Source organism: Rhinolophus sinicus, chromosome 16 (genome assembly GCF_057876585.1).
Source record: "Rhinolophus sinicus isolate RSI-liver-muscle chromosome 16, RSI-T2T, whole genome shotgun sequence".
Taxonomy (NCBI): domain Eukaryota; kingdom Metazoa; phylum Chordata; class Mammalia; order Chiroptera; family Rhinolophidae; genus Rhinolophus; species Rhinolophus sinicus.
Genome location: NC_142516.1, coordinates 19273056 through 19285718, shown reverse-complemented (window position 1 = coordinate 19285718; position 12663 = coordinate 19273056). Strand labels below are relative to the sequence as shown.

Below are 12663 nucleotides of genomic sequence, written 5' to 3'. Positions count from 1 at the left end.
GGAATAGCTGTTTCTTTTTGCACTCATCTTGTCTGGGGGTCAAAATATTATTCCCTTTAAATATACCATTAAATCAAGTGTTAATTGAAGACTTATGAGACAGGAGTGGCAACAAAAATGATGACAGTTAAGAATGATGGTCCACACAGAAGTGACGAAAAATTGCAGGCACCAAAATTCAGGAAACATTTCTTTATTTCACATGAGTGCATTAAGTACATCCATTAACAACACACAATATATTGACTTATGAAGATTTATATTGGACACAACAACGTCTGTTTGTATCAAGTGCACACATTATTTGTGTGTTGTGTCTGTACTCCGATTGGTCATTAGGCAAAAAGTCTCGAGTTCATCCGTTTACATAGGCATTTACGTCTCGTCCAAAGGTGCCCGCTTGGGTATTTACAAATACTTAATTATAATGTGTATTATCATTTATTTTAAGTATTAATGTCAATAATATTTTTATTTATATTTAATTATATATTAATACTATTTTATAATTCAATACATCCTTGTGTTGCAACGGATATGCTAAATGCGTCCGTCTGACCATCTTAACTGGGGCTTATTTTTGGGGTAGGGCTTATATTACAAGCATCCTGAAAAATCATGTGAGGGCTTATTTTCCAGTTAGGTCTTATTTTCGGGGAAATACGGTATATGTGTATATGAAATTGTGTATGTATGGAGACACATTTTCTTACTGAACTCTCTGAAAGTAAGTTGCAGACATGATACATCATGGGTTTCTTTTCTTTTTTTTTATTGGGGAAGGGGAACAGGACTTTATTGGGGAACAGTGTGTACTTCCAGGACTTTTTTTTTCCAAGTCAAGTTGTTGTCCTTTCAATCTTAGGTGTGGAGGGTGCCATTCAGCTTCAAGTTGTTGTCCTTTCAGTCTTAGTTGTGGAGGGCGCAGCTCAGCTCCAAGTCCAGTTGCCGTTGCCAGTTACAGGAGGCGCAGCCCATCATTCCTTGCGGGAGTCGAACCGGCAGCCTTGTGGTTGAGAGGACCCGCTCCAACCAACTGAGCCATCTGGGAGGCAGCTCAGCTCAAGGTGCCATGTTCAATCTTAGCTGCAGGGGGCGGAGCCCATCATCCCTTGCGGGACTGGACTCGAGGAATTGAACTGGCAACCTTGTGGTTGAGAGCCCACTGGCCCATGTGGGACTCGAATTGGCAGCTTTTGGAGTTAGGAGCACGAAGCTCTAACCGCCTGAGCCACCGGGACGGCCCCCATGGGTTTCTTTTTAAGTGCAGTTTGCCTAACAGTCCCTATGTTGTGTCTCTAATACTTCCTTCCCCCCTACTCACCCTCTCCCCACATTAGTACCCCCATCTAAGAAACCCATATTGACAACCTAGTTAGTACGTATCCTCCATATTTATTCCATGCTCATATAATTACATGCTCACATATTCATATGTGCAGTTTTGTCATTGTTTTACAAAAATGAAATTATATGTACATTTTTTTGCATCTTGCTTTCCTTACTCAAATCTACTTTGGGGAACTCCTTTAGGGTCAATTGATTTAACTATAATTTCTTGCTTTTAATATCAACTTTAAGATATATTTCACATACCCTAAATACACCTATTTAAACTGTACAATTCGATGGTTTTTAGTATAGAGTTTTGCAACCTGATCACCCACAATCAATTTGAGAACATTTTCATCACCCTAAAAAGAAACCTGCTATTCATTAGCATTTACTTCCATTTTCCCCCCAAACTCACTCCCAGTTGTTAGCAACTACTAATCTACATTCTGTCTCTATAGATTTGCCTATTTTACCTATTTCATATAAGTGAAATGTGTGGTCCTTTATGACTTGATTATTTCACTTAGGATAATGTTTTCAAGGTCCATCCATATTGTAGCTTTTGCTGTATTAACTGAATATTTTACAATGATCAGGTATTAGAAAAAACTAAAATATGTGAAGTTTACAATATGATAATTTATTAACAATAGTTGACTGTGGAGGTTATATGGGTGATCATTTTACTAGTCTATCGGCTTTTATCAATGTTTGATAATAATAAAAAATTAGGAAAAAAGCTTCACTAGAATGTTTTCTATGATCACATTATTGTAATATTTACATATTAAAAATTTTAAATCATACTCAAAGAGAAAAATGCCTTAAACATTCCAAAATTATGAAATTATTTTCCTCGTCCTTTTGGTTTTTGTTTAAATTTCTAAGCTATTTGGGATTTCATGTTATCTGTTTATTCAATTTTTAAAAATCCATTACTCTTTTTTCTAGGTAGACAGGCATATCTGGAAATAATGCTGGTTTTGTGATTATTTTCTAATACTTTTTTCTGTCATCTTGCCTTATTGCATAGGCTAGCACAGTTAGAACAGTTTTGAATGATTACCATGAGTAGGCCTCCTTATTTTTGATAGTAATCTCTTGTTCCAGTTTTAAGGTTTTATGATTTTTGATAAATATTGTTTATTGGGTTAAAGATATTTTCTTCTAACATTAAAATAGTTAAGTAAGGGGTGGCCGATGGCTCAGTTGGTTAGAGTGCGAGCTCTTAACAATAGGGCTGCTAGTTTGATTGGTGGGCTGCACCCTGCTGCAACTAAAGATTGAGTAATGGCAACTGGACTTGGAGCTGGGCTGCACCCTCCATGGCTAGATTGAAGGACAATGACTTGGAGCTGATGGGCCCGGGGGAGACGCAATGTTCCCCAATATAAAAATATTTTTAAAAATTTAAATAAAATAAGTAAAACAGAGCAGTCAAATCAGAGAATTAAATGAAAAAAAAATTGTTGAAAAACATACTTCCATCCAGAAGGGCTTTTATCTCCAAGCACACATGAGCCCCAGATTTACCCAGTGAAACCAAAAACATTCTAAGAAGTAGAACAGAAATAATATCTAAAGATAGAAGATAACAATCAATTGATGGGACTGCTAGAAGAAGTTCTTACATTCAGACCAAAAACCTGTTAATCCTGTATATATACCAACTCAGTAAAACAAGAAAAACAGATATTAACAAAGCCTGTGAGGTCTGGGAAATACTGGGATACCACTGGGCATGCCCAGATGAGTTTCACAGGGTAAATCCTGAGGCTCGTGTGCTTGGAGAGAAAAGCCCTCCTAGAACGAAGTGTGTCAATTCACCAATAAAAACAAATATGTTCTTCTTAGCACTGTTTTTCGGAATGTTCATTTTGTCAAAGGTTAAAATTATTGGATGAGTTAGTTGCCTTTTGAATATACTCTGCTTGAATATACACAATGAATACGATTATATACATATGAATATATTCTTAATGAATCTATTGATATTCATTAAATTTTGAATTGAGCTAAAAAATTTCCCAATATGATCGAGAGTACAGGGCATGAATATGAATATATGCTGTTGAAAATATGAATATAGTCTTAATGAATATATTGATATTCATTAAATTTTAAACTAGATTCACAAATGCCCAATATGGTGAAGAACATAGCTCATCAATATGAATGTAAACTTATGAAAATGGTCATGAATATATTGATATTCATTAATTTAAAACTGCATTAAAATGTTTTCCCTGTAGGGCAGTGAAGAGTATATTCATGAATATATTCATAAGGAGGATATATTCACGAATATAATCATTATGAAGAATATATTCACATTTATTGAATATATTCATGAGGAATATAAAAACTAAACTCCAGCTCTGCTTCTTACAGATTAAATAGTTCTTAAAATGCTATGAAGCAAATATTAAAATTTTCTTGAAATCTTTAATAAATGAAAAAGTTTAAATTTGGTACATTCAGTGAATTGATCTGTTTACAAATTGGCTCCTAGTGAATAATTTTTGGCAAATTAATTTAGAGCCCTCTCCCTCAACATGAGATGAATCATTATTTATTACAGCATCTATTCTGGGAAAACCAAGACAAGAAAGAGGATATTGAAAACAGCTGGGCTATCTGAGTACTCAGAGAAGATGGATTAATGACACTAAAGAAATGATGGCACCTGTTATACATGATGACACTGCATGGCATCCAAGGAGCAAAGTACTCAGGTAAATGAGACTAGTATGTCAGGCAGTGAATGTAGCCAGACATTGTTATTTCAAGTTCCTGTTCATCTCCCTTGGGTGACATTCATAAGACTATATAGTTTAGTAATAGAGTGGTTTCTATGGTTGGACCACCTACATTTGAAAACCATACTCCAGTTATGGCCTCTACATCTTGAGTCTTTGTTTTTTAATTGAGATATAATTTACATAGAGCAAAATACACAAATCTTAAAAGTGTATAGATTGATAAATTCTTGCATGTGGCTCTTTGCCACATCTATTGCAAGAATGAAGACCATTCTCAGCAGTCAGACTGTAGACATTCCAGAAGATGTCAACATCACTCTGAAGGGACGCACAGTTATTATGAAGGGCCCACTGGCACCCTGTGAAGGGACTTCAGTCACAACAGTGTAGAACTCAGTCTCCTTGGAAAGAAAAAGAAGAGGCTCCGGGTTGACCAGTGGTGGGGAGATAGAAAGGAACTGGCTTCTGTTCACACTCTCCGTAGTCAGAATGTGATCAAGGGTGTTACCCTGGGCGTCCGTTACAAGATGAGGTCTATGTGTGCTCACTTCCCCATCAGCATTGTTATTCAGGGAAATGGTTCTCTTGTTGAAATCTGAAATTTCTTGGGGGAAAAATACATCCACAGGGTTTGGGTGAGGTCAGGCATTGCTTGTTCATTTTCTCAAGCCCAGAAAGATGACTTAATTCTTGAAAGAAAAGACATTGAACTTGTGTCAAATTCATCTGCTTTGATTCAACAAGTCACAAAAGTTAAAAACAAGGATATCAGAAAAGTTTGGGGATGGTATCTATGTTTCTGAGAAAGGAACAACAGTTCAGCAGGCCGATGAATAAGATCTAAGTTGTCCAGCTACAGAAACAGCAAGATGTCAGATGGTTCCTCAGACTTATTTGTGATATTTTAAAGATGCAATAAAAGCCATGTATGGAAAAATAAATTCTTGCATATGTATACACCATATGAACACCACCAAGTAAAATGTAAATCACCTTCTTTACCCTAGAAAGTTTCCGTGTGCCCCTTCCTAGTGGATACTTAACCCCCCACCCCCAAGATAATCATTGTTCTGACTTCTCTCACTGTAGGTTGTTTTGCCTGTTCTTGAAATTCATACACGTGGAATATACAATAAGTATTCTGATGTGCCTGGCTTCTTTCACTGAGCATAATATTTCTGAAGTTTATTCATTATAGTTGTGTGTATCAGTAGTATGTTCTTTTTTATTGGAGTCCGTTGTATGACTATGCAACACAATTTTAGTCCATTCTCCTGATGTTGAATTGTTTCCAGTTTGGGACTCGTATAAGACTACTATTTATATTCTTGTGCTTTTTGTGGGCACACATACTCATTTCTCAAATTCTTATTTGATGAAAGAATTATCAGTTATACTGTATTACGTACCAAATACCTAATAGGTATTAAGCACCACATCTTCTCTGCTTTAAGACAACTGATTAAAAAGGAAGTTTTAGCAACTAAATACAAAATTACTAAATATGACTATAACTAAAAGGGTGGTTATCTAATATTTATTAGTGGATTTCAGTTTAGATATGGAATAGAGAAATTGGAATGGGGCAATTCAGAATGGGCTTTTCAGGCCACGGAAAGATCTGGGTCTTCTTAAGGAAGTGCTAGATGCCACAGGAGGTGCTTCCTGTACCTTCTCATTCATAGCAGCAGCAACATTAACCTGTGGGGACCACTTATATTAGATGGGAAACACATCTAGGGTATACCTGGGCGGCACGTCTCCTTCTGCTATAGGATAATTTAATATATTTTCAAACTTGGAGCTGATGATACTCTGAAGGTTGCTGTTTTCTCTTGTTGCATCGGTAGTATTTGTCGGCTGAGGAGTTTAGCCAAGTAACCATCCACAAAATGATAGTGCTTAACTCAAAATAGAGGGAAACTGGGAATCCCATGGCTTTCTTTGTGAGTTTCTTACCTCCTCTTTAAGTTTTGGTAGTTTAGAAAGAAATGTTCAGGTTCAGTTTGCTACCCTGAGAGTTCATAAATTAAGCACTCTTCATGGTCTGTGTTCACCTTGAGTAGATTGGAGCTCTGGACAGCTTAAACACTGCTCTCCCAGAGGCTTCCTGCCAGCAACAACCCAAGTTTCTCAACCCACTTATAACACACACACACACACACACACACACACACACACACACACTATAAGCATATCTTTTGGGGGAAAAAAGTATTACTAAAATCTCTTAGCATTCTGTGGGTACTCAGAAATGACCATCTACTTCACATACAAGTCTGAGTAAACAACCATTGAATGTAAATAGGTACTGAGTGGGCCAGATCTTGTGAACGCCTTGGTTATATGATGTTTTGCATGTGATATTAATTTTCTGATGTTTGTACAAAGAATTCTGTAAAACGCTTTACTCCTTCATTAAGCTTATCACTGAACTGTGAGCTTCTTAAAATCACTACCCATGTCTGATTTATAGTTGCTATGCTATATATAGCATGTAGTACAATTTATTGTACATAGAAGATGCTGACTCTTTTTTAATGAATAAATATATGAAATACCTATCATGGAAATACCTTATTAGGGATTATCGTAATATTTGTAAGAGATTCAGGTAACATGTCAAGTCATTGGAACATAGATTTCCTACAATATTTTGATTTTCCCTGTGATGTTTGTATTGCTATTTTGCCCGGTAACTAGTTAAAGGTGATAGATGTGAACGCTTGTCTGTGTCTATTGTCCTAATAAAGATGTCTTCTTTTCCTCTGTGTACCCCATTTTTGTATACTAAAATCCTCCTTGCAGTTCCATAGTATACTAGATTCATTTCTTAGCCCTTTTCTTATCTGTGGCCTTCTTTACTATAAAACGGAAGAAAATGTTTAGCAATTTGAAAAGTTTTCCAATTTTTCTATACTATTAGACTTGAAGTAAATGTTAGGTCTGAGAGGATCCTCAGGGACCACCATTCAACCCCTTTATTTTACTGCTGAAGAACCTGAAGGTCTAGTAACTTCCTCACTAACTTGTGCCACACTGTTTTATGATTGCTTATTTAATTGCAGGCATTTTTGCTAGAGTTTAAACTCAGTGGGAATAGAGATCACATCTGCCTTATTGAATGTGCATCTCTGGCACTGAGCACAGTGCTTGGAAGAGAATACAGCAGGTTGTATTGAATGATGTTTCATTATAACAATGAGATACTGTAGCAACTTAACTCTTCTTCATATCAACTAGCCTATGGTAACATTGGTTTCCTTATAAGTTGTTTTGCTTCAAGTCATCGAACTTGTTGATGTTAAGCAAGGATTTACTGTAGATGTTCAGTTATTGGTGGTGTATAAATAAACAAATGAATCAAGATTGGTGAAGGGACTTACAGCCCACAGCTGCTGAATCTCAGTTCAGCATACCAAAAGTTGGACATTTGTAATCCACTCAGCACTCTAGAGTCAATGTTTGTGGGAATGATTGATCTCCTTAAGTGCATGCCAAACTCTACAACTTACACATTTCCACACACTGACTTTCAGCATACAGAGGATGGCTGTACAGGACAGCCGTTGACCAAAGAAACAGCAGAGGTTGTGCTACATTATTTTTGCCAGGGTAATATGGAAACTCATCCTTGATAATATATAAACTCATGAATTACGTATGTGGATGGGACTGTCACAAATACCTGTTTCAGTCCCCTCATTTCTCCTTCCCAGTAAAGTTTTGGCTCTTTAATTTGGCCTTTGTAACTCTCTGTGCTGTTCCAACCTATTTTTCTTAATTCATATCCTGCTACTTTCCTTAACCTACTCTGTTTTCAAGCAAATGAAAATATGTGCTGTTCTCTGTACACCGTGAACTTCCCCACCTTCTTGCCTTTACTCAACATTGTTTTCTCCCTGTAATGCCCACATTACTCTGCATATCCTGATCCTGTTCATTCAGTCAGTCCACACGTATTTATTGAAGCCTCATTATGTGCCAGGCACTGGGCTAGGAGCTGAGAGTATAATGATTAATAAAACTATAAGCCTTATGATCAAGGAGTTAACACTTAATAGTGTATCATAGGGTCCCAGGAGAGCATGTGGAGTGGCTCCTAACCAAGCCTTGGTGGGGGTGGAGTGAGAAAGGGAGGTTGAAGAAATGACTCTACATCAGTGTTTCTCAAACCAATGTGGGGTAGAGACATCTTGGGTTGTCACGACTTGAGGGGGGAGAGGGTGCTACTGGCATCCAGTGGGTAGAGGCCAGGGATGCTGTAAAATGTCCTATGCACAGGAAACCCCTCCACAACAAAGAATTATTCAGCCCAAAATCTCAGTAGTGCCAAGGAGTGAGAAACCTTGCTCTAAGTTGGAAAGATTGTGTAGGGAAGTATTGAATCTGACAAAAATAAATAAATAAAACGGCAATATTTGTAAAGCTCTGGAGTCGAGATACTTTATTTTGGGTAACTAGAATGAGTTTAATGTAGTTGAAGCTCAGGTTTTGAATGGGAAGGAATTAGTCTTGAGAGGTAAGCCTTGCAGGCAGGATCCCGATCCAAAGGTGTCAAAAAGCCATGTTGAGAAATTGAGGTGTCTTCTTTTTGGCTGTTTGGAGACTTTGATGGAGAGTAATGTTACTTCCTATAGGCAAAACCTTAAATCCACACTAATGTAAACCCACTGACAAGTGAACAGTTTATACACTCTGGTGCTTTGTAACTAGTAACAATAGGAGTTTATCAGAAGACACCCATACATAGTAGAGCAACAGGGGCTGAGAACAACTATTCTACCGTGTTTCCCCCAAAATAAGACCTAACCGGAACATAAGCCCCAGCATGATTTTTCAGGATGCCATCCCCTGAACATAAGCAAAAATTAATATAAGACCCGGTCTTATTTTTGGGGGAACACGGTAGTAAGTCTGAACTCTTCCTTACCCATCTACTAAGGATTGTTGATGAAGCTATGTAAGAGAGGCCCTTGTTAGCTGAGGATAACTGGCAGTGAAAGGGTATTTAAAGTGAAGCCACTTAAAGGAGGGACAAACATTTTATAGTAGCTAGTGAGGGGACTTGATTCGGGCTTTGTGTTGGGGGCCCCAAGACCACTCCCAGACTAGAAGGACCCACAGAACTCAGAAAGCTGTTATACTCATTGTTACAGTTTATTACAGTGAACAAATATAGATTAAAATCAGCAAAGGGAAAAGACAGATGGGTGGAGTCCAGGAGAAACCAAGCATAAGATTCCTGGTGTGCCCTTCCAGTAGAGTCACATGAGGACACAGTTAATTTTCCCAGCAACAATATGTGACAAAACGCGAAATATTGCCAACCGGGAAAGCTCAACAGAGCCTTACTGTCCAGGGTTTTTATTTTATTTTAAGCTCATGTGACTGACCTTAGCTACTCAGTCTCCAATCCCATAGAGGGCAAAAACTGATACACGCGGCCCAAAGCCTGAGGCGTACAAAAATACAGGCAAGATAGTGCATGAATTTAGGAGTCCTTTCTTTGAATGTACAGGTTTTGAGCAACCCTAGCCTGCTGAATTAACCCTTTATTGCACAAGCCTCTTCCTTCCTTCCTTCCTTCCTTCCTTCCTTCCTTCCTTCCTTCCTTCCTTCCTTCCTTTCTTAGGTTAAGAAAATTACATTTTATTCTGCTTTACTCTGAGTTTTTTTAAATTGTGATAAAATATACTAACATAAAACTTACCATTTAACTATTTTTAAGGGTACAGTTTAATGGCATTAAGTGTGTTTACAGTGAACATTGTTGTGCTACCATTACCACTTATCCATCTCCAGAATTTTTTCATCATCCCAAATTGAAAATTTAACAGTAACTCCCTATTCCACTCTCCCCCAGACCCAATTTACTACTATTAAACTTTCTGTCTCTTTGAATTTGACATTTCTGGGTAACTCATTATAAGTGGATTCATACAGTATTTGTCCCTTCGTGTCTGGGTTATTTCACTTAGCATAATGTCTTCAAAGTTCATCCATGTTGTGGCATGAATTTCATTCCTTTTTAATTCTGATACTGCATAGGCTTCTATTTGGAAAAAAAAGCAAACTAAAAATTATTGATAGTTTTTTTTTTTTAATCTTATATTTTAAAAAGTTTATGCAATTGAAGGTCTGTGCTAATCCTTCAAATGAACAAGAAGTGGCTTGAGTGCTCATTTGGGGAATATAGCTTTCCTGACAAAATTGTATAAAAGCAAAATGCAATATCCTTCACCAGTTTCATTTCACTCAGCCAGATCAGGAAGAGGAATGTTTTTGCAAAAGCATTTCTTTGCTGTTTTAGTTTTCCTAAGGGCCTCTCTTAATTCTTGGAGATTTTATTTATTCTTTTCTTAAGTATCTATTGTGTCATCTTTGAGAATTCGCCACATTTTCTAGCTGCTGGTCTAAGTCTGCCAGACCTTAAATTTGTTTAAGTGGTTTTGCATTTGATTAAAGTAGTTACCTAGCATTTTTTAGCAAGTTCTTCAAATCCTGCATTTTTGGAAACGTTTTTTAGTTTCAGTTTACATTCATCCTGCTTTTATGTGGTCAAGTGTTTGCAACACCCAAAAGTCAGAGAAGGTGACATAAACAGGTTCTCAGAAGTAATATTTGGTGGGGGGTGAGGGGCGTTTGAGTGGGTACTGGTCATCTGATTGGTGAATATTTTTGTGTATGGCAGCTTTTGCTTCTCTCCACAATCTTATGATTTTAGATAGGGTCGTGGTTAACGAGCATCTGGATATTGAGAACTCCTGTACTTGATTTGTGGAAGTAGTGCCGGTTTGCTCAATAATCTATTACAGAATTTCACTCATTCATTTAGGGCTTGAAGTGAGTGAATTTTCCTCACGAACATGCTTGTTTAAGTTGTCGTACTTTAAACTTTCAAAAAATTTGGCAGACTTACAGAGGATTAAGGATCTTTGGTTTTAAGCTTTTATAGTTCCCTTGTCTCTAATGCCTAGTCTCCTTTTACCATGTTTAAAGTAATCCATCCTTAGTGTTTACAGGCCTAATATACATGCAAGTGCATTATAAAAATAGATTGCCAGCCTAGGGAACCAGGCCTGTGTTGGGCGGCGTCATTACAGGAGGCCGTCATCTTAGCTGGAGAGGTTTAAAAATCAGAATTCAGTGGATTCCCCCCCCCCTCCACACATGCTCCCACGAAACAGTGGTGCTTAGTCTTCAAATGTGTCATAAAACAGAGATGATTACCAAGAAATCAACATGGGTGGTCTGGGGATTACTAATGTAAAAACAACAAAAATAAACTAAAGTGAAAACAAAAAATTATCTTCCTTCTCCAGCACCTTAGGTACTCAGGGGTTTGTGGAGCAATGGCTGTAGCTCTGAAAGAAGTAGGAGCTTGTACACCATTTCTTTGGAGCAGTGCACCCCATCATCCCTTCCTAATGGGGTACAGGGCTCGGGAATATCACCCGAGAGGCGCTGTAACATAATGGTTCGTCATACTGACTCAGGCAGACTACATGCGTTGGAATCCTGACTCTTTTATTTTACTAAGTATGTGACATCGGACAGATTTCTTAAACTGTCTGACTCAGTTTTCTCACATGTGAAATGGAGATAATAATAGTACCTCATAAAGGGCAAGGCATGAATGTATCTGATGAGCTTAGAATAGGGCCTGGCACACCGTAAGTGCTATGTCTGGGTGTGTTATCGTCATTATCTTTATTGTTAACTTCAGTTCTCAGAGGAGCTTTCTCTGACATTTCTAAATAGGTCAAGTCTCTTCTTTATAAGATCTGATAGAACCACTTATCACAGTGATGATAATGAGTACCATTTAGTAGGTTTACTTGATTATTGAATTAATGACACTTTCTATGTAAGTGAGAGTAAGAATCATGTTTGTTTTTGCTCATGTTCACAGGTCCTGATAAGTGTCCAAAAAAGATTTATTTAATGAATAAATATTTTTACAATTATAAAATAACTCAGCAATAAGACGTTATTTCACCTCTAAAATTAGCAAAGATTAAAAAATACTATCATAGCTAGGCAGAGACATAAGGAAATAGACATTATCGTGTGCTGCAGTTGGGAGCTGTCTGGTAGACCCTACCTTCAAGACAGTTTGACCAAAAGAATTAAAGAAGTCTCTGCTTTTGTTTCTATATCTAGCAATTATCAAAATGACGTAGAATTATATTAAAGGGTTAACGTAAAAAGATGTTCATTGTAGCACTTATGTTAGTGAGTAATTGGAATCAAACTAAGCAAAATGACTATAAATAAAGGCTTGGTTAATTATAGTATATCCATCATTAGAAATCATGTAGAACCATGGTTCTCAAATGAAGATTTTTTTATTGACTGCAAGACAGTCACCCAACATTAGATGAAAACACAGATTGCCAAACTCAATCTCTTGGGGAAACTAATCAGAATCTCTAGAATCAGAATCTCTAGAGTTGAGCTAAGAAAAATATTCTGTATTTTCTAATGAGAACCCTAGTAGGTGATTTCAGGGACAGCCTCATTTGGGAACCACTGTTGGCAGGGGCTCTCCAGTATGCATTGA

At 37.3% G+C, this 12663-nt stretch overlaps 1 protein-coding gene and 1 pseudogene across 5 annotated transcripts in view; both read left to right on the top strand.

Annotated features, from left to right (window-relative positions):
• Positions 1–12663, top strand: part of KIAA1958 (KIAA1958 ortholog) — a 135817-nt gene that overhangs the window by 38862 nt on the left and 84292 nt on the right. For 2 of the 5 annotated variants that reach the window (XM_074330836.2, XM_088792905.1), the window contains exon 2: positions 3917–4070. The exons of the other annotated variants lie outside the window; for them this stretch is intronic. The gene's annotated coding sequence lies outside the window, so the exon portion shown is untranslated. The remainder of the gene's footprint in view (positions 1–3916; positions 4071–12663) is intronic. 5 annotated transcript variants of the gene reach the window in all.
• Positions 4084–6863, top strand: LOC141571168 (large ribosomal subunit protein uL6 pseudogene; annotated as a pseudogene).